Genomic DNA, 21,614 nt, shown 5'->3' on the forward strand with positions numbered 1-21,614 from the left:
GAAAACCTCTCCTGCTCTGGACAGTCCCTGACATGGACAGAGGTGGCAGCAGAGAGCACTGTGTCAGACTGGAAAGAATACACCACTTCTTGCAGGACATACAGCAGCTGATAAGTACTGGAAGAATGGAGATTTTTATATAGAAGTACCGTAATTTACAAATCTGTATAATTTTCTGATACCAGTTGATTTAAAAAAACCTCTTTTTTTTTTTTCCTCCGGAAATACCTTTGTTAAAGCGACAGCTGTACCTTTCACCTCCCTTTCCCTTTACAATACCAGTCTGTTCTAGTTGAAGGGCTTATCCAGTATTAGAAAAACATAGCTTTCTTCCATAAAGGGCGCCGCACCTGGTTTGATACACTCAGCACCACTCACTTCAAGAGAACTGAGCTGCAGTAACACCAACAGACTGAGGACAAGAGTGGCGCTGTTTGTGGAGAAACAGCAGCTATGTCTTTTACTGCTTTGTCTGAGCACGACCATGGCAAATGTAAAATAGCCACCTAGCTATGTCTCATTAGTCGCTATAGATATTTCTGACTGCTTTGTGTTTTAGTACTGTTATTTGCACCCTGGACAAATTGGCGACTGAAAAGCACCATCAGTATAGATGAGCGAACCTCAAGCACGCTGCAGTCCAACCGAGCTCCAGCGTGCGGCATTCAGTCACCAGTGGCTGAAGAAGTTGGATGCAGCCCTAAGGTTGCCTGGAAAACATGGATACTGACTATGGCCTATTGCTGTGTCCATGTTTTCCAAGCAACCTTAGGGCTGCATCCAACTTCTCCAGCCACTGCTAATCAGAAGCTCAGGTTCAGATGCCGCTCATCTCTTAACTTTTGTTTTATACATGATCAGAGTTTAGACCTAGGTCCCACTCAGTGGAGGAGATTTATCAAACATGGTGTAAAGTGAAACTGGCTCAGTTGCCCCTAGCAACCAATCAGATTCCACCTTTCATTTTCCAAAGAGTCTGTGAGGAATGAAAGGTGGAATCTGATTGGTTGCTAGGGGCAACTGGGACAGTCTCACTTTACACCTTGTTTAATAAATCTCCCCCACTGAGTGTGTTCTTGTAGCCGGCAGGAGCTGGGGAGGACCACGACTATCGATCTAGTAGTAACAGTTATGTTCTTATAGCTGAAGTATCATAAGAATGACGGGTTTTATAGAAGTTTTATTGTCCTACGTCAAAAATTCTAGCTTTTTTTTTTATTTAAAGGGGTACTCCAGTGAATTTTTTTTTTTCAAATCAACTGAAGTCAGAAAGTTATATAAATTTATCATTTACTTATATTTAAAAAAAAAAATCTCCAGTCTTCCAGTACTTATCAGCTGCTGTATGTCCTGCAGGAATTGGTGTATTCATTCCAGTTAGACACAGTGCTCTCTGCTGCCACCTCTGTCCATGTCAGGAACTGTCCAGTGCAGGAGAGGTTTTCTATGGGGATTTGCTGCTGCTCTGGACAGTTCCTGACATGGACAGAGGTGGCAGCAGAGAGCACTGTGTCAGACTGGAAAGAATACATCACTTCCTGCAGAACATACAGCAGCTGATAAGTACTAGAAGACTGGAGATTTTTTTTTTAAATAGAAGTAGATAACAAATCTCTATAACTTTCTGACATGAGTTGATTTGAAATAAAAAATTTGCCGACGTACCCCTTTGAAATCAGCTATTCTTTGCCATAGACAGCTCTGCAATTTGAGAAACGGTAAATAATAGGCAGCTTTCGGCAGGAGGTGTTACTGACAGCGTTCTCTTTCCAGAGAATTTATTTATTTTAACTAAACACGTCGGTAGGAGGGGGGGGGGGGGGGGAGTAAAATCCAAGGTCGAAACCCTTTAGCACCAGCGACGTTGCTGCATGTGTGAGCGCCATTCGGCTTGTTAATTCTCCTCTCCTAATGAACACTATTGCTCTCACTCCTCTGCAAGAAGAAAAAAATAGGAACATTTTGTTTCACGCTGTTCCGAAGCTGCACATGTTACCGTTAATCAGAAGCTTTCAATGTTACGTTACATTGGATTATGCTTGGCAATTCTGCCATGTACTTTTTCCTGCAGTAAGTATGAGCAGGCTGCCAGCCATCGGACCGTACGTATTATACCACTACAGGCAAGGCTACGATGAGAGAGGATGGGGGGGGGGTGGCTGAGGATCCCGAGTCTCTGTCAGGAGCTCTTTCATCAACGAGAGGTTGGTGGCGCTAGGCGAAGCAGCCAGTTGGGATGATTTCCGAGCTCTGCGAGAGCATTGCTCATTTCCCCACAGGCAACAGCTGTATACCTGCTCACTTGTTCTGCCTCCATGGATTCCGATCTGGTTTGCCTCCTATACCAAGTAAGTGAGAATCGTCGGAAGGTTCCTGTTATACGATCATCTGTTAGATGTGCGACTTGTGGTGGTCATATATGAATTGGCTTTTACTGTTTTTATGCCTTGTTAATTTGGGAGAATCTTTCAGTGATTTCATCCTCTTCTTCTTTTTCCTCTTCTTCTTCTTCTTCTTCTTCTTCTTCTTTTTCCTCTTCTTCTTTTTCCTCTTCTTTGCACTTTTTACATTGAATAGAATCTCGATTTTCTCAACTGTTTTTCAGTTTTTTTGGTTTTGAAGATTTATTTTGTTTGAAGCTGTAACCCTCTGCAGTGTAGGGTGATGTGTACATTGTGATTGTAGGGTGATGTGTAGGCTGGGTGCATTCTTTTAATATTGGTCGTATGTCGAGGGCTCATACGGTGATTTGAGACTTGAGCAGCAAGGAAGGAGTTAACCCTCAAGTTGCTAGGGGCGACGATCGCTTTCAGATTAGTAAAGATAAAAGAGAAGCAGGAGGTCAGTACTTCACATCTAAATTGCGCAGGTTTTACATAGCTATAATGGAACGTAAAGGTCAAGTACGCCACTTATTTTACCAGTGTGCGTGTGTATTTTTTTTATATATATATATATATATATATATATATATATATATATATATTATAATAATATTCTAGTGTGTGTGGTCACAATCTGTTCCTGAAACGACTGGAAATAGGAGTGCAAAATACTTGATGGTTTTTTTTCCAATTGCAAGTTCTATGCACATACTACAAGCTGGTTGGTATTGCAAAAGCTTATTATTGAAGATGTCATTAGGAAAAAGGTGGCAACCATAATTATTTGTCACCATAAACAGTTACTTTATGGACACACTTTTGCAAACTAAAGCTAATTCTAAAGAAGGGTTTTAAGCTTAAGTGTAGGGGGGAAAAATAAATATTAATAATATAATATATAATATTATTGTTATTTGATAATTATAATGTCAATTTCAATTTTTATTTCATAATTTTTTATTTAATATTTCTTTTATATATATAAATTTTTTACTATTTTTTTCGTTTGTATGTATGTGTATATATATGTGTATGTATATGTGTGTATATATATATATATATATATATATATATTATATATATATATATATATATATATATATATATATAATGTGTGTATGTATGTGTGTGTGTGTGTGTGTGTATATATATATATATATATATATATATATATATATATATATATATATATATATATATATATATATATATTATATATATATTATATATATATATATAATTTGACCTTTGCGCCATCCAGTTGGGGGGGCTAACCAGTATTGTGGCTTTTTTAGTGACTTGGAGACTTGCCTGCTGTAGTGAGTCATTCCCCCGTGCCGGCTGCTGACAGTTGACTCTAATTGGCTGCTTCTCACGCTGTCTACTGGGCTACGCTTCTGCTTCCGCAACTTGACAGCTTTGACTCTGAACAACTGGTTCTTGGCATGTGCGACAAGTTTGTAGAGCCGTACTAAAAAATGACGGTAAAGACGGATCCGTCCCCAATTGTCACAATTCTTTTTTTTTTTTTTTTTTAGCGGGGTGGAAAGTCCTCCGGATGAAAGTTCCGGCAAAGTTTAATGAGTTGAACATGGCATAATTCTTACATAATTTATATCCCAGCCCCATGGCTCTTTAGTGTGATGGAATATAGCTATAACCGGGCCTGCGGATACTTCTAGTCTTCTGCTATTCATAGGACGTATCTGCTCATTATGACTGAGGAGCTGCCAAATGCCATTTATAATGAATCTGAAGATCACAATGACTTTGTGCTCTCTACATATAACCAACCAGATGCCGGCTTCTCCATCACCAGATATTCCACTCTCTTCCTAATTCTTCTAGGCATAATGTATTAGGAATGAATTATATTGTATGGCTTTGACCTCTATATTGGAGAATTTTAAATGTGACGCCTGACCGCACAATGCAGATAAAGATGTTAGAAGAATAAAATAGAAGTCCACTTAATCCTAGACTGGGCCGGCTCCATTGTGCTGCATGGCAAGCTCTATTGATCCCAAAGGCAAAAGTTGTACGGTATTAACATAAAAGTATATAAAAGCTTATTCTATACACTAAAGAGATCACACACTTTTTTTCTGTTCTCCATGTTGAAGGGGTACTTCGGCGAAAATGTTTTTTCTCCCAAATCACCAGGTTTTAGAAAGTTAGAGATTTGTAATTTACTTCTATTTAAAAATCTCCAGTCTTCCAGTACTTATCAGCTGCTGTATGTCCTGCAGAAAATGGTGTATCATTTGCGGTTTGACATGGTGCTCTCTGCTTAAACCTCTGTCCATGTCAGGTACTGTCCAGAGCAGGAGAGGGTTTGCTATCGGGATTTGCTACTGCTCTGGATAGTTCCTGACATGGACAGAGGTGGCAGCCGAGAGCACTGTGTCAGACTGGAGAGAATACACCACTTTCGGCAGCTGATAAGTACTGGAAGACTGGAAATTTTTAAATAGAAGTAAATTACAAATCTGTATAATTTTTTGAAATCAGTTGATTTGAGAGAAAAGAAAAATTAGCAGGAGTACCCCTTAAAGTCCGAACAGACAACTCTAGATCTCCAAGGTGCTGGTCAAGATATTGAAATATGAGGTCTAGCTCTGTAATAAGTAGAACCGGCTTATGAGCTGGTAATAGACAATAGGAACTATCAGCAAGTTAGAAGAATCTATAGCGCCGGGGACACTGAGGAGGAAGATATGTGTGTTACCTTCCTCCTCCGTGCCGGTTCTGCACTGTTGGTCGGCGATAAGTTTCATCTAACCTGCTGATAGTTCCCCTTTAAGAAATTCCTAAGGTAGCCCTTTTATTGCGTAGCTTTATATAGACCTATACTATAATACTACATACTCTCTGACTTTATGAAATTAAACATCGGCATGCCCATATATGCTATTGTACACCACCCCCACATACGCATACATGCCGCAATGCACTGACAAAGTTCTGTGCATTTGTCCTGGGGGGGGGGGGAGTTAATTTTTAGGTCATGACAAAAGGCTATTTCTAATTCTATCTCATTCAGCCTTCAGTTTCATTGGGGAGATTAAGAAGGTGAATGCTCAGTACAGACTTTCATCATGTGCTTTGTCCATGATGAGTAGCACAATTTCTGGCCTTTATCATTTCAAACCGCGCCGACCCTCACTACCATCACCCCATCCCCCTTCTTTTTTTATCACTGCAACACTGGACTGCCAGTAGGTTGGGAGAAACAGATTGCTGATCTCGGGATACCAGCCAAACGATAACACTGCCGGCTGCTAGTGAAAGAGCTCAATGTAGTGAAATCCTAGGTGCATTGCCCCTTGGGAAACATGAATATGCAAAAGAAGAACCCGTGGAGTCTCAAAACACAGGACTAGCCCAGGGGGCAATGCACCTAGGATTTCACTGCATTGAGTGCTTTCACTAGCAGCCGGCAGTGTTATCTTTGGCTGGTCTCCCACCTAGCCAGAATCCTGCTCCACACTGATGAGGGGCAACACCCCAAAACAGCTGTATGTGGATGGATACCTGGCCTTGGTTTTTCTCTTGTCATTACATTGACTTATAGGGCCACTCAATATGGTGGCTTCCTTACAGGGGCAAACCCTTGGCTGGGTCCTTCCCAGAGGGATATCTGGCTAGTCCTGTGTTTCGAGACTCTTCGATGAGGCTCCACGGCCTCTTTTGCAGTAGGTTGGGAGGACACACTCTCCTGACCTTAGACTCCCGGCAGACACGTACCGCATATGAATCAAATTGTTGAGCGGACCTGTCCAACTGTTCGACAACATTCTCCGAACCTGAACACTCAACGTGTTTCCTTGATTCCCGGCAACTGCACAAGTTGGATGCTGCCCTCTGAAGTGCTGAAAGACATAGATGCAGCCATAGGGCTATGGCTGTATCCATGTTTTCCTGGAAGCTGTAGGGCAGCATCCAACTTCTCCATTCGTCAGGAATCCGATGTCCAGTGTCCAGGTTCAGAGAACCTTGCTAAACAGATGGACAGGTCCGCTTACCACTCCTCATAGGTATAGTTCGAGTGTTTAATACTACAGATCATTTTCTTTTATGAAGGGTCCCAAAACAATTCACTGTAACCAGTCATGTGGGCATGTGTGAGACAGTCATGGGGAAGTCCTGGGTGTGGGGGGGGGGGGGGGGGGGGGGGGGGGGGGGGGGAGCATATCTACGTCCCACCAGCCTTGATAGGTAGATTTCTCTGTTTGGATATACAGAGAGCTCTGTTTATCATGGGGCAGGCAGACATCATCAGGCATCTCCCCAATGATTCGTGGTTTAGGCAGCATGAAAGAGTTGGCTGGTTCCCTTTAAATCGGTTATCCAGAATTAGAAAATAAAAACAGCTTTTTTTCTTGCAAAAATGGCGCCACCCCTGTCCACAGGTTGGGTGTGGTTTCTGAAGGAAAGCGGCCATGTTTTTTTACGCCTGGATAGACCTTATAAGAACCTAAATTTGTAGTATTTAGACAATTTATAAAATAGGAAAAAGTCATTGGGAGACATATTGTGACATCGATACAGAGTGACATCACATGACAGGCTCACATTTGGAGACACCTCCTTGATTGTAATTGTGTCATCGGAGATCTTGGTGTACCCCCAGACCAATTTGTCTTTATCATCTCGATTGACGCCAAAACTTCTGGTTCCATGGCAGACTATTTTTTATTTTTGGGACAGCCGTCATAGAACGGCATATAACAGCTGTTAAATGAAGGCTATCCCATAGAAAACGGACACCTTTGTCGACCTTGTGTGAACGTAGCCTAAAACATCCCATAGTCTCCCAGTGGTTACCACTAGGGATGGTCCGAACCTGGTTCGGACGGGGTTCGTAAGAACCCGAACCCTGCGCAATGATTACTGCTTTCTGCCCGCTCCGTGCAACGGGCGGATCCAGTGGGAGGAACGCCTGGAAAACTGGGATACAGCCATAGCCATAGGCTGTATCCCAGTTTTCCAGGCGGTCCTCCCGCTGTATCCGCCCGCTGCACGGAGCGGGCAAACAGCGGGAATCCGATGCCGAGCGTTCGGGTTCAGCCGAACCCTAACCTCGTCGGGTTCGGACCATCCCTAGTTACCACTGCACCATAGCTGAAAGATATTTATCTATATATATATAATATATATATATATATATATATATATATATATATATATATATATATATATATATATATTATATTTGTTTCCAGCTTTTAGGTAAAATGGCAATTATTCCAGCTAATTGACCATTTTTATATAAATCCGGATGAGATTGGTTCCCGTTTCGTTAGATCCGACACTTCACGTTTCATCGGTTGTCTACCATTTGTTGTTCTAATTTGAGCTTGTGAGATGGATGATGCCATCTTCCCGGATACTAATAATGCTGTGTGACTGGCAGAACTAACTTCCATCATTCTGAATACTATAAAGCAGGAAACATGTTACGCTTTGTCTGAAGCGATTGATTGTGGTGCAGAAATTACCGGTGCCTTCCTCCTCTCTCCGCTCGTCGTTTTAGCGGTTTTACCATTTACAGCTTTTTATGCAGTTTTGGGCTGACGTGACCCAAATATGACTCCCTTGCTTATTGCTCACATGTTAGTATGGTTTTCATTCTCATATTAATGGCTTTCACCTTCATTCATGTGTAATAATCCATATTGGTACAATGGTTAGAGTATGTTCACACTATGTACAAACAACTGCCATCGTTGCACTGAAAATTACATTGATTTCAATGCAAATTGTCCGGAAACAATCGATATGTCAATTATTTACATGGCCGTAGCAAACAATGGATGTCATCCAATACGTTGTGTGATCAATGGTCACTGTTTGCATCGACTTCAATGCAACACATTTTTCTAGGACAAGAACGGCTGTTGTTTTAATTGCAAACAACGGCTGTTGTCTTAAAAAATATATTATGAGAACATAGCCCGAGACTAAAGAATTCTACAGAGAAAAAACTGAGAGAAAATATAAAAATGAACATCCCCCACGTGTATCTCAGTGTAATTACAGCTTCCTCAGGGGTGTTTTGTAGACTGAAGAACTTGCGACCATCTACATCCAGGTTTCTACCACACATATTTTTTTAGTAATGTTCTTGGGTTTCTAATTATAACAAAAACAAACCAGAACTTTGCTATATTTATTGGTTCATGTATAACTTACAGGGAAGAATCTGATCTGTTGATATGTCCCTACTGTGCACGGGCCATTGAGGAAGAAGGTAATTTTCTTACCATAAAAGAGGAAGTCCCATGAAAATTTTTTATTAAAGTATTATATTGCCCCCTGAAAGTTATAGAAATCACCAATAGACACTTATTACGGAAATGCTTATAAAGTGTTTTTTTCCCTGCACTTACTACTGCATCAAGGCTTCACTTCCTGCACAAAATGGTGATGTCACGACCCGACTCCCAGAGCTTTGCGGGCTGTGGCTGCTGGAGAGGATGATGGCAGAGGGATGCTCAGTGTCCCTTCAGTGCCCTGTGTCCCTCAGTGTCCCCCTGCCATCATTTTCTCCAGCAGCCACAGCTCGCACAGCTCTGGGAGTCGGGTCGTGACATCACCATGCTATCCAGGAAGTGACACCACCATGCTATCCAGGAAGTGACATCACCATGCTATCCAGGAAGTGACATCACCATGCTATCCAGGAAGTGACATCACCATGCTATCCAGGAAGTGACATCACCATGCTATCCAGGAAGTGACATCACCATGCTATCCAGGAAGTGACATCACCATGTTATCTAGGAAGTGAAGTCTTGATGCAGTAGTAAGTGCAGGGAAAAAAGCACTTTATAAGCATTTCCCGTAATAAGTGTATATTGGTGATTTGTATAACTTTTGCAGGGCAATACAATGCTTTAACAAAAAATTTTACCGAACTTCTCCTTTAATCCATTTCCGTGCTATTAGCAGTTTAACCACTTTACTAATCGGGTGTTTTGGTGCACTGGGGGTTGTAGCCCCGCCCCCAAGGCACTGAAACACCTAATTAGCATTATTAGCACGAAAACTGTGCAAAGGATTAAGGTAAGAAAATAAACCTCCTCCTTAGCGCCCCGTGCACAGTAGGGACATATCAGCTGGTTACATTCTTTTCTAAAAGTTTTTTTTGTTTTGATGGTCAGAACATAGATGGTTAGAAATGATGAGAAACAGGATGTCCACAAACAACCCTAATTGACATATGGTCAACGTCACGTAATCCCAAATAATCCTGGTTTAGTTAGTACTCGCAACATGACGATTGTGCAGGGCCACTTCCTTACATGCTCTGTTCTAGACTAATCTGGATTAGCTCAGCTGTAGAGTAAATAACATATCTGCTATCTATGTGAGGAGGCATCAAACGCATAGCCTGACTATATTGTAGCCTGACTATAGTTTCCGGACAAGATGGAGGAAAAAATCCTTCCTCTACAATTGGCTATTTTAGCCGTGAAGTTTGCGTTGAAGACCACTCTGAAAGATCTCAGCTTGTGCCTCAGCTGTGCAGAGGATTCCGACTGTTTTCCGGTACGGTAGGAGATCTGGACTCTAGTTTCCATAGTGTTATATTGTCATTGGAGATTTGATATAAAACCATGTGTGAACAGATGGGGAAAAACTCATTTGAGAACATGGAATTCTTGTCTATGTGATCGTTACTAATATATTGTTTTTTTTTTTTTTGTGCATGCAATATATGAATATATTTTTCATATTGGCCAACATTGTATCGGATATGGAGGGTACTTTCATCTGTACTATTTTTGATACGGTTGATATGATATGTATGGTGCAGCAGTTTTTATAGGGCATTTCTAGGGGCATGTGCTAGAACTGGTTTGTTAAGAAAAAAAAACACCGCATTTAAGGCCTCGGATGCATTAAGGCACCCATACAAATTTTTGGACCATACGTTACCTCTTTATGCCTCTGATCTCATTTAGATCTCACAGGTTCACCATGGTGGCATCATTCTACACCTACCGTAGTAAAGTCATATACTCTAATTGTAGGAAAGAAGGAATTGCTGTGTATAAGTATGATCCAGTGACCCATGGACTGGCTTGGGCTTTGCTGTGTGCCTTGCCATGGTTTGAGCTGTGTTTTTATGTGTATATGGTAGTGTTATGCACTCTACGCTCATTGCTTTTTCATGTAATTTGTTGTTAGCCAGAAATGAGAAGAAGTATAAGTAAAAAAGACTATACTTATACATAGCCACTTTTCCTCCTCTCTGGTCTCCAGTTCAGGTGTGGTTTGCAATTACTTTAATGGAACAGAGTTTAAAACCCCAACCCATATTTTTGTAGTACTGGATAACCCCTTTAAACTTTTTATTTTGGGGGGGGGGGGGGTCATTCTTAGTCAATCACATACCAATTGCATCTGGAAAAAAGTTTCAAAAATGTCTGAGAAAACAATATATTTTTTTCCCCATAATTGTTCATAAAAAAAAAAAAAAAAATCCCTCCCCCTCTGTAGTTGTTCCCCCATACTGTATACCTCCCCTTCCTACAGGTAGTCCCCATACTGTATACCTCCCTCCCCCTCTATAGTTGTTCCCCTATACTGTATACCTCCCCTTCCTACAGGTAGTCCCCATACTGTATACCTCCTCTTCCTACAGGTAGTCCCCATACTGTATACCTCCTCCCCTCTATAGTTGTCACCCCCATACTGTATACCTCCCTCCCCCTCTATAGTTGTTCCCCTATACTGTATACCTCCCCTTCCTACAGGTAGTCCCCATACTGTATACCTTCCTCCCCCTCTGTAGTTGTTCCCCCATATTGTATACCTCCTCCCCCTCTGTAGTTAATACCCATACTGTATACACCCCCTCTCTGCAGTAGGGCCCCCAATGCTGTAAATATCCCTTCCCATCTCTATATACATCCCCCCTCTCCCCTCTGCAGGTAGTCCCCATACTTTATATCTCCCCATCTGTAGTTGGCCCACCTACCCTCCATCTCTCTATATTCAGTGCCCCCTACTATGCATCTGGGGTGGGGTGGAGCATAACAAGTCTGGCAATGATTGGCTGATGCTTAGTGCCCAGTGCCTGGGGTGGTGAAAAAAAAATAGGCTAGGTCTTAATTTTGGGCAGGTCTTATTTTCAGAAAAAGACGGTAGTAAAACTGCATTTTGTTTCAACTGCCGTTAGGGTCAGTTTTAAATTCGAATGTATTTTTTGCATTTGTCACTGGCAGCTCATTTATGGCCGTTTGTCATCATTTCAGGCCCAAATAATGTCCGTGTTTTTAAAACAGCCATTATTTATTTGACCCTGAAATAATAGCCATCCACCCCCCCCCCCCCCCCCCCCCCCAAAAAAGAAACAGCTGTCCAACAGCCAAAACGTCACGTCTCTGGCACCAGGACACCAGGAAGCGGCTGGGCACAGGAGGGCTGCAATGCGGGACCCGCCCCCGGAACCGGGGTGGTGAGTGGACGTCTTTTCCCTCAGTCATCCCCTCCCCCCCCCCCTCGCCGCCCCCCCGCTGGAGTACCCCTTTTAAGGACATATTTTTCACTCTTATATAAACTTCACTTATAATAGGTTTTGGTAATACATTATTTTTAAGATGTGTAGGCTTTTACCGAACCCGTGTACACCCCTGGGTATAGAATGGCAATAGCTAATACTAGAGTGTTATAGAGGGCTTGTATATTAATACTGATCAACTTCAGGCGTATTTAAGTGGATAATCACTCTATTGTTTAGTCTGACTTATCTCTCTTATTACACAACACAGTTGTATTAAAGTATTTTACTTTTAAAGGGATTTTAAGGGATTTACAGCCCCATTACACGACTCTAAGCTCAATGGAGTCATTAGACTTTTTGGCCAACTAGTTCTTCTTACGGCTTTTTCTGTGATAAATATTAGAACTACACGAAAAAGAGCGACATGCGTGTGTATAAAATCAGCCTATTAATAAAATCTGTTTAGACAGTGATGAATATTTTTGGCCATATGAATAAGATCAATGTGACTAGGGATGGGTTCACACTGCGTTTTTTTGCAGTCTTTCTTTTTTTTTCATTTTTTTTTTTTTTTTTTTTTTTTAAAGCAGGAGAAAAAATGGCTGAAAAATTGATGTATTTGTGCACCTTTTTTGATTCGTTTTTCCATTGACATACAATATTAAAAAATTGATCAAAATGCATCTTTTTTTTTAGTGTACAGAAAAATGTGGTCTACCACGTTTTTGTGTATGTTAACCCCCTAAGGACAGAGCCAATTTCTATTTTCGCGCTTTAATTTTTTCATTTTTCATTTCAAGGCCATAGCGCTTGCATTTTTTCACCTACAGACCCACATGAGCCCTTATTTTTTGCGCCACTAATTGTACTTTGCAATAGAAGGCTTAATTTTTGCATAAAGTACACAGTGAAACCAGACAAAAAATTATGTATGGTGAAATTGAAAATAAAGCACAGTTTTTTTTAAAATGGGGGGGTGTTGTTTACGCAGTTCGCCCTAGGGTAAAACTGGCTTATTGTACATGTACCTGTGTGAGGTGTCGTCCTTTTGGTGCTATGACCTGTACTTTCTATTGGTGACTTTTTGATTACTTTTTACAATTTTTTTTACCTTTGATGTGACCAAAAATGTGCAATTTTGCATTGTAGAATTTTTTTCCCCGCTTACTGTGCGGGATCGGTAATGCGATAATTTATTAGTTTGGGCGATTACGCTACCAAATACATTTTTTTTTTTTATATTGATTTAAACATTTTTTTTCCTTTTTCTTTACACACTAACTAGAAGTCCCTCTGGGGGACTTCTTGTATAGCCACATTTATCTCTCATTGAGATCTATGCAGTATAGATTAACTGCATAGATCCATGAGATCGGTGTTCTATTGCTCTCGGCTGCTGGTAAATAACAGTGAATGTTTTAAAATAACGGCCATTATTTGCCATTTAAATGGCGGCCATCCACTAAATTTCAGCAGTCTGTGACCATAGCCTTACTGTGTTTTCAATCCACTCCTGGTTTTGGTTAAAAATTTGTTGAAAATTACAGTTGAGCAAATCTCAAGCACTCCCGGTTTGTTCTGTCTTTGATTACCGGTGGCTGAAGATGTTGGATGTAACCCTAGGGAGTCCTGGTAAACATGGATACAGCCTATAGCCAATGCCTGTATCCAGGTTTTCTAGGCAGCTTTTCTGGTCTGTATCCATTTTCTTTAGCCACCAGTAATCAAGTTCAGAGCATTAGAACTCTGATGAACCCAAGAGCGCTCAAGGTTCACTCATCTCTATTGATGATATTTCATTTTTATTGGTGTCTGACAAGATGGGTGGCAACAATATGGCTACCGTTACACATCCCACTAAGATTATAGCCCTAAAGTTGTAAATGTTAACCCCAACCCTTGTGACACTGAGAATAGGTTGATCCACAATTATGCAGACTCTGGAGCCTAGACTACCGGGTGACAACCATTTTCTTATTGAGTTACATTGGGTCTACATATCCATCTTTTAACCTCACTCTGACTGACCTGACAGCAAATTATTACCAGGATCTTATCACTTTTCTGATAAAGGGCTATCTCTAGCAGTTAAGAGATCACAGGAAGTGGGGAGGGGCTTAGCTAGAGCTTTGCCAGGGAAAGAGCCTACGCTGTGTACAGGTGAAAAGAGGAGGGGCTTGGGGGGCGTGGTCTGATGGCTGCCTGAGGCAGACGCTTCTCCTGAGAGCTCCTGCATTCCCTGGCCTATTCTCCTGAATATCTCCTGTACGGGCTCCCCCCTCGGCCCCAGCTTGCCCCCCTGAGGTACCCGGTGACCCCTACACTTCTACCGGCAACCCTGAAGACTAGTGGTGCCCGGCAAGAGACCCTCTTCATCTGCGGCCTGGTGAGACGGTCGGGGCGGCGCGCGCGCAGTGTGGGACACTTACCGCGGGAAGCAGCGTTACCGGCACAGTCCCCCGATCCTTCCTTGCGGTCTCCTGGGAGCAGCGTGTCCTCCGGCGGACCCCTCCGGACTGCGGTGGCGTGTCAGGTGGTGAGTGCGCCCGGCCCTGGCCTCACTTCCGGCGGCCGCCATTACGCTCCGGCGCTTCCTCTCCTCTCCTCTCTCTGGTCTGAGGTCTGCTGGCGGTGGTTGTCTGCGCCCGCCCTCCGGTCTCCCTCGGGCAAACGGCTGGATACGGCCCTGGGTAGACACCGGGGCTGCCTAGGTGACGGGCCCGTCGCTGCCTCTTCCCGCCGGTTCCACCCGCCGGCGGCCGCCATCTTAGCTGGAGACGGCCCTCCCTCCATTACTCTGCAGGCGCAGACTGGGCGTGGAGGACGGCCCGGGTCCCCGCTCATAAACACAGGCAGCACATACAGCCCCTTGGACCTGCAGTGGGGGGCAAAGAGGAGGCCTTCATCCAACTACTGAGGTGGGGGTCATAGACGGCTGTACCCCTTACAGTGCACCCTCTGTTACAGGCCTGCCAGGGCCCCTGCTGCTGCTCCCTGCTACCAGCTATAAGCCTGCCTGCCTTGCCTCCTGGAGACTGTGTCCTTTTGTCCCCTTACCGGCGGCTGTGTTGCCTGTGCTGTCCGTCCTCCCCCAGGTGTTATGGGAGGATCCAAAGGAGGACACAACCCTACTAAGACTAAGAGGAACAAGGGGATCCCGGCGGCTCCCTCCCGTCCCCCATCAGACATAGACTCTGGGCCTGAAGGTGTTGAGGGGACCTCTGCAGAACGCAACCATCTCCAAGCGAAAGTGCAGGCTCAAGCGGCTAAACAACTAGAACGCTTCTCCAGATCCATGGCACGCCGCAGGGACGCCTCTAGAGACAGTCACGCATCCTGCTTTGAGGGCTCCCCTAGCCCGCCCAGACTGCATTCTCCTGAACGGTCCCAATATTCAGCCTCTGCTATTGATGGGAAATTCTCAGAAATCCTAGCTGCCATAAACACCTGTCAATCAATGCTTGTTACTAAGGTGGACGAACTCCGTCAGGACTTTGTCATTCTGGGTCATGAAACCCAAAAAATCCGGGAGCGCACCACTGAGGTGGAGAGGAGGGTTTCGGAGATGGAGGATACTGTTCATCCTATTCCTGCTCAGATTGTGGATTTGCAGAGGCAGGTGAAGGCAGTTGTGGCCCGTGCGGATGATTTTGAAAATAGACTGAGACGGAACAACGTCCGCATTGTGGGGCTGCCGGAGAAAACGGAGGGCGACGATCCAGTAGGATTTACCGAACGCTGGCTACGCCAAATTCTGCCAGCCGAGACCTTTTCTGCTTACTTCTCCATTGAGCGAGCCCATCGTGTTCCTGCTAAACCCCCGCCACCGGGGGCCCCCCCCAGACCTTTCCTGTTTCGGTTACTGCATTTCCGTGATCGAGATGCCATCCTGAGAGCGGTCCGGGTCAAGGGAGAAGTCATGATTGACAACAACAGAGTGTCCTTTTACCCTGACTTTTCCGTGGAAATACGAAAGCAGCGCACGCAATTTACGGAGGTCCGCAACAAACTACGTGCCAAAGGATACCAATATTCCATGCTGTACCCTGCTCGCCTACGAGTGGTAGTCGGGAATACCACGAAATTCTTCACGTCCCCCTCAGCTGCCCTGGAGTGGGTGGAGATGGCACCGCGTGTTCCGCCGGATGATTGAAGATGACACTTGAAGGTGCTCCCACTCTTGGTGTTCCAGCCGCTATACAACATGGGACTATTTGTCTACAATGGACACTCAAGTCTTTAGCCGGGGGTCCAAGATCCTGAACTCACCTGGTTGATTTTTGGGGGGGGGGGGGGGAGGAGGGTGTTTCCTTTTTGAGGGGGGGGGGGTCTATACTTCATTGCTCAGGGGGGGCGGGGGTGAGTTGGAGACTATTTAGTTTAAGCATAGAGTAATTGCCTCGGCAGTGACTAGCTCTGTCGATTAGTGTTCAGTTAGGGTCTAAGGTCTGCACTCGTAGGTTGGTAGTGTTAGACAGGGAGTTGGGTACCTAGTCCAGTTGACTAGGATGTTCATGTTCTTGCCTTTTGTTCATTATATGTGTGTCTTTTGTTCCTTGTCTGTCCTGTACGTTGTGTGGTATGTTTGGTGGTGTGTGTGGCCGCGCTTTTCCCCCCCTTGGCTGCTGGTCCTGATAGGTCGACTTTTATTTTCTGGTCGACATGATGGCATCCCTTAAAGTTATTAGTTGGAATGTGAGGGGCCTTAACTCCAAATTCAAGAGGTCCCTGGTGTTAGACTTTGTGAAACGCCACTCTCCACACATTATATGTTTGCAGGAGACTCATGTGATCGGACAGAAAACCCTGGCTCTGAAGAGGGCCTGGATAGCTAAGGGTTACCATGCTACCTATTCTACATCCTCTAGAGGTGTCTCGGTTCTCATCTCTAAAGCTCTGCCGGTAGTGGTCTCCCAGGTGGTGTGCGACCAATTTGGTCGATTTGTGATCTTGCACTGTGCATGTCAGTCATTGTCATTTACCCTGGTCTCCCTCTATGTCCCCCCCCCCTTCTCTGAGTCTCTCCTGGACGTAATCTCTGTGCACTTATCCTCTTTCCCTGTAGACCCCGTCTTGGTGGTTGGTGACTTCAATGTGGTTCCTGACCCCTCTCTGGACCGGACGAGTGGAGTGGACCCGGCCTCCGCCCGGTTCAACGCCTGGTGTGCTGCTCTGCATTTGCAAGATGTTTGGCGCTGGAGGTTCCCACAAACGGTGAAGTACTCATACTTCTCGCAGGTACATGGTACCTTCTCTAGGATAGACCTAGCCCTTGCCTCTTCTGACTTACTGCCCCGTATTGGGGAGATATCCTACACCAGTAGAGGGATCTCAGACCATTCTGCCCTACTAGTCTCCCTCACAATATCTGGCCCTTCTTCATTTCAGTTGTGGCGTATGCAACCCGGATGGTTGACCTCAGAGGTGGTGCAGGAGGCTTTGTCAACTGCTCACGCCTCCTATTGGGAGCACAACTCCGATTTCCCGGATCCGCTGATTAAGTGGGATGCGTATAAGGCAACCATCAGGGGGGCATATGTCACAGGAGTTACCACCCAAAAAAATATGCATAGACGACAGGAGGCTTCTTTAATGGCCCTGATTGATTCTCTGGAGGTAGAGGTGGCGCGCACTGGGGAGGAAGACAAAAGGAAACAATGGTCTAGGGCCCAGAGGGACTTGCTAATCTTGCAAAAGGAGCGCACAAGGAAAAAACTCTTTGCCACTGAGGCGGCTCTCTTTGAGTTTGGGGATAAAAATGGCAAGCTGCTAGCTTATCTAGCGAGGGCAGAGCGCCCCACGGTTTCCATCCCCGGGGTTGTTGATGACCGAGGGAGTCTGGTGACTGAAGCTGCCCAAATTAACTCAATCTTTCGGGCCTTCTACCAAGATCTCTACTCCCCCCACTGCTCTCCTGATCCCTTAGCATATGCGACCTTCTTGGACCAGATCCCCTTACAGTCCCTGTCCCCCTCACAATCCGAAGCCCTTGACTCCCCTCTAACGGTGGAGGAGATAGTGGAGGCTATTAAATCCATGCCTCTAGGGAAGACGCCGGGTTTGGACGGGTTAGTTATTGACTGGTACAAACATAACGCCGAGGCTATAGCCCCCCGCCTCCTTACTATGTACGGGGAATCCTTAGAAGTGGGCCGCCTCCCGCAATCACTTCGTGAGGCCCTGATCGTGCTGCTCCTGAAGCCGGGCAAGGACCCACTATCCCCCTCCTCTTATAGGCCTATCTCTCTCCTTACCATTGATGTGAAAATCTTGGCTAAGATACTTGCGACACGGCTTAATGGGGTAATACACTCGGTGATACACCCTGACCAGACCGGGTTCATGCCGGGTAGAGCCACAGATATCAACATCTCGCGCTTATTTATGAATATCTCTGCTAGCGAGTCGGACGCTGTTTCAGGGTACGTACTCAGTCTTGACATCCATAAGGCCTTTGACTCTGTAGAATGGCCGTATCTGTGGTCTCTGCTCGGCAGGCAGCGGTTTGGCCCACGGTTCCGAGCCTGGGTTCGGTTGTTATATGCGGAGCCCACTGCCAGAATACGTACCAACCTTGATATCTCCCCCTCCTTCTCTCTCGGGCGAGGGACGAGGCAGGGCTGCCCTTTGTCGCCTCTACTTTTTGCCATTGCCATTGAGCCGTTGGCGGCAGCGGTCCGGGCCTCGCCCTCGGTCGGGGGCCTCCGGAGGGGGTCCATTGTTGAGAAAGTGTCGCTGTATGCGGACGATACCCTAGTTTATTTGGCTGACGTGGGCCCCTCCCTGGTGGCCCTAATGTCGCTTATCCACGACTTTGGTGCCATTTCCGGGCTGGTGGTGAATTGGCCTAAGTCGGTCCTAATGCCCCTGTCACCTTCTCTTCCCCTGCCTACTACCCTGCCGGATAGACTGTTGGCGACTCGTCAATTCCGTTACTTGGGCGTAGAGATCACGGCCTCCATAAGCAGCTATATGTCCCTGAACTTAGTCCCTCTCCTGTCAACTACCAACCTCCGTTTGCAGAAGTGGGGGCCTCTTCCGCTTTCCCTGCTAGGTAGGATTAACATCTTTAAAATGATCTTTCTTCCTAAATTCCTCTATCTGTTTCACGCTTCCCCAATCTTTCCTCCTAAACAGTTCTTCACAGACTTGGTCAGGATTCTGAGATCCTTCTACTGGCAAGGCGGGTCACCTAGGATTAGCTACTCCCACCTCCTTGCGCCCAAACATCAGGGGGGCCTCGCAGCTCCTGATATGTATCACTATTTTCTAGCCTCACAATTGGTATATGCTAACTGGTGGTTAGACCTGGACCTTAGCAATGCAGCGGTGGCGTTGGCTGGGGCGCTGGTGGGCTCCTATGAGGGCTTGACGAATACCCTTTATAGATACACCCCTTCCTCTTCTTGGGCCCCTCCTCTGGCTACGGTGCAGAAGGTGTGGAGAGTTGTACATAAGCAGTTGTCCGCGACCCCCTTCTCCCCCCGTACTCCTCTGTGGCTCAATCCTCATCTCCCAGAACTCCTGGGCCTGCAGGGTGCCTCTCTTTGGGGTAAACATGGAGTCCGTTACCTATCACATCTATTTGCATCCGATAAAGTATTTCACTCCTTCTCGGCCATGCGTGAACTCCATGGGATACCTCGCACAGCGTTTTTTCATTACCTGCAGCTGCGTCACGCTGTCCACTCTCAGTTTGGCAGCCTTACAGTTCCCCTGGAGTTCACGCCGGCCGAAAAGCTCTTAGGCTCCCCTGACCTCGATAAACCCCTAACGCATAGCTATTTACTATTGAGCCCAGATGACTCATCCCCTTTCCAAAAGGCATATGAGAGATGGGTGGTTGATATCCCCTCTCTGGGGGAACAGCAGTGGAAGGAGGTGGTGCACACATATTATCCTACAGTGGTAAGCGCTAGAGACCGTCTGATTCAGTTTCGCTTTCTGATGCGAACATATTATACCCCGGAGAGACTTAGGAAGATGGGGGTATCCCCATCGGATACTTGTTTTAAATGTATGTCGGATGTTGGCACTTTCATGCACGCTGTATGGTCATGCCCTAAAATACAGATCTTCTGGCGTTCAGTCTTACAATTTCTGTCTGATCACTTCGACTTCCCCTTTGTTTGTACCCCCTCTGTCTGTCTCCTAGGACTGATCAACGGAATCACACGCAATAAATACTATAGGGTATTCATCAGATTTCTTCTATTTTGTGCCAAAAAACTTATAGCCATGGAATGGAAATGTATGGATACCCCTGCTCTGGCTCACTGGAAGCAGATAGTCAATAAATACGTCCCACTATATGAAGCCCTATATGAACATCGCAAATGCCCCCAAAAATTTAAGAAAATATGGATCCACTGGCTCATGCTGGATGAGTCGGCTGACGTTTGATCGTTTCTATTGGTTCTCTGGCCGGGGGGAGGGGGAATGCGGCGCTGTCCAGGTATGTGTGTGCTTGCGTGTATGTGGAGTCTTTTTTGTTCCGTCCTGTCCTAATTGATCAGGGTTAATGTCGCCTGATAGCTTCAGTGTGGTGATACACCCTGGTTGATACCCTTGCTTACTGTACTGCTGTTGCTGTGGCCTGCAGCCTTCGGCTGAGCTCCCTACTGATGAGTCTGTATATGTTATGTAACGGGCGGATTGTGCCCGGTTTTGTTTTTTTTTTTTTTCTATGTATGTCTTTCCTTTCCGGAACCAAACAAAAGAGTGAAAATGTTTAAATAAAGTTTTTAAAAAAAAAAGAAAAGAGGAGGGGCTTAGCTAGAGCTTTACCAGGGAAAGGGCCTATGCTGTGTACAGCAAAATGGGGAGGGGCTTAGCTAGAGCTTTACCAGGGAAAGGGCCTATACTGTGTACAGCAAAATGGGGAGGGGCTTAGCTAGAGCTTTGCCAGGGAAAGGCCTAAGCTGTGTACAGGGAAATGGGGAGGGGCTTAGCTAGAGCTTTGCCAGGGAAAGGGCCTACACTGTGTACAGTGAAATGGGGAGGGGCTTAGCTAGAGCTTTGCCAGGGAAAGTGCCTACACTTTGTACAGGAAAGTGGGGAGGGGCTTAGCTAGATCTTTGTCAGGGAAAGGGCCTACACTGTGTACAGGTAGATGCTTGTCATCTTCACCATTATCATAATCAGCAGTTTATTTCGTACTATAAAAAAACCATAGCTGCTTTCTTTCATAAATCATCTCACAGTTTGTGTGTTATTGAAATTCCATTACATTCAAGTAAATGGAGCTATGTTTTTCTGATCTGGATAATCCCTTCAGCTTTTAGAAAATGTGCACATTACATACATGACTCTATATTATTCTATATTGTATGCTCATCTTCTGTTGTGTATATGAAAGCTATATAGTGTGATGTGTCAGTTTTAGGGTTCATTCAGAGATTCCGGTATTAAAGGGCCCATGTATGACCTTTACATGTGGACCCAAAAACTACCTAAATGACGGCCGGATAATTTTGTGACAACACTTTTGCTTCTAATAAAAACTCTTTCTTGGCTCAGACCAGGAATATGTTACATAAGGTGTAGACCTAAGCAGATTACTAGTCCAGGAGACATCTTAACCTGCCATTAAACAGGTCATGGTTGCCATTGATGTGTACTACAATGAAGAAAACAATTCATACATGCTTTTTCCCAAGCCCTTTTTAGCTTTCAGTGCTTTAGTTTTCTAATTTATTTATTGTTCACCCCGTGCT

General features: G+C 45.0%; 1 protein-coding gene across 2 annotated transcripts in view; it reads left to right on the plus strand.

Moving 5' to 3' along the window:
- Window positions 1-21,614, plus strand: part of TIAM2 (TIAM Rac1 associated GEF 2) — a 208,183-nt gene that overhangs the window by 167,285 nt on the left and 19,284 nt on the right. The window lies entirely within an intron of this gene.

Source organism: Dendropsophus ebraccatus, chromosome 15, assembly GCF_027789765.1.
Source record: "Dendropsophus ebraccatus isolate aDenEbr1 chromosome 15, aDenEbr1.pat, whole genome shotgun sequence".
NCBI lineage: Eukaryota > Metazoa > Chordata > Amphibia > Anura > Hylidae > Dendropsophus > Dendropsophus ebraccatus.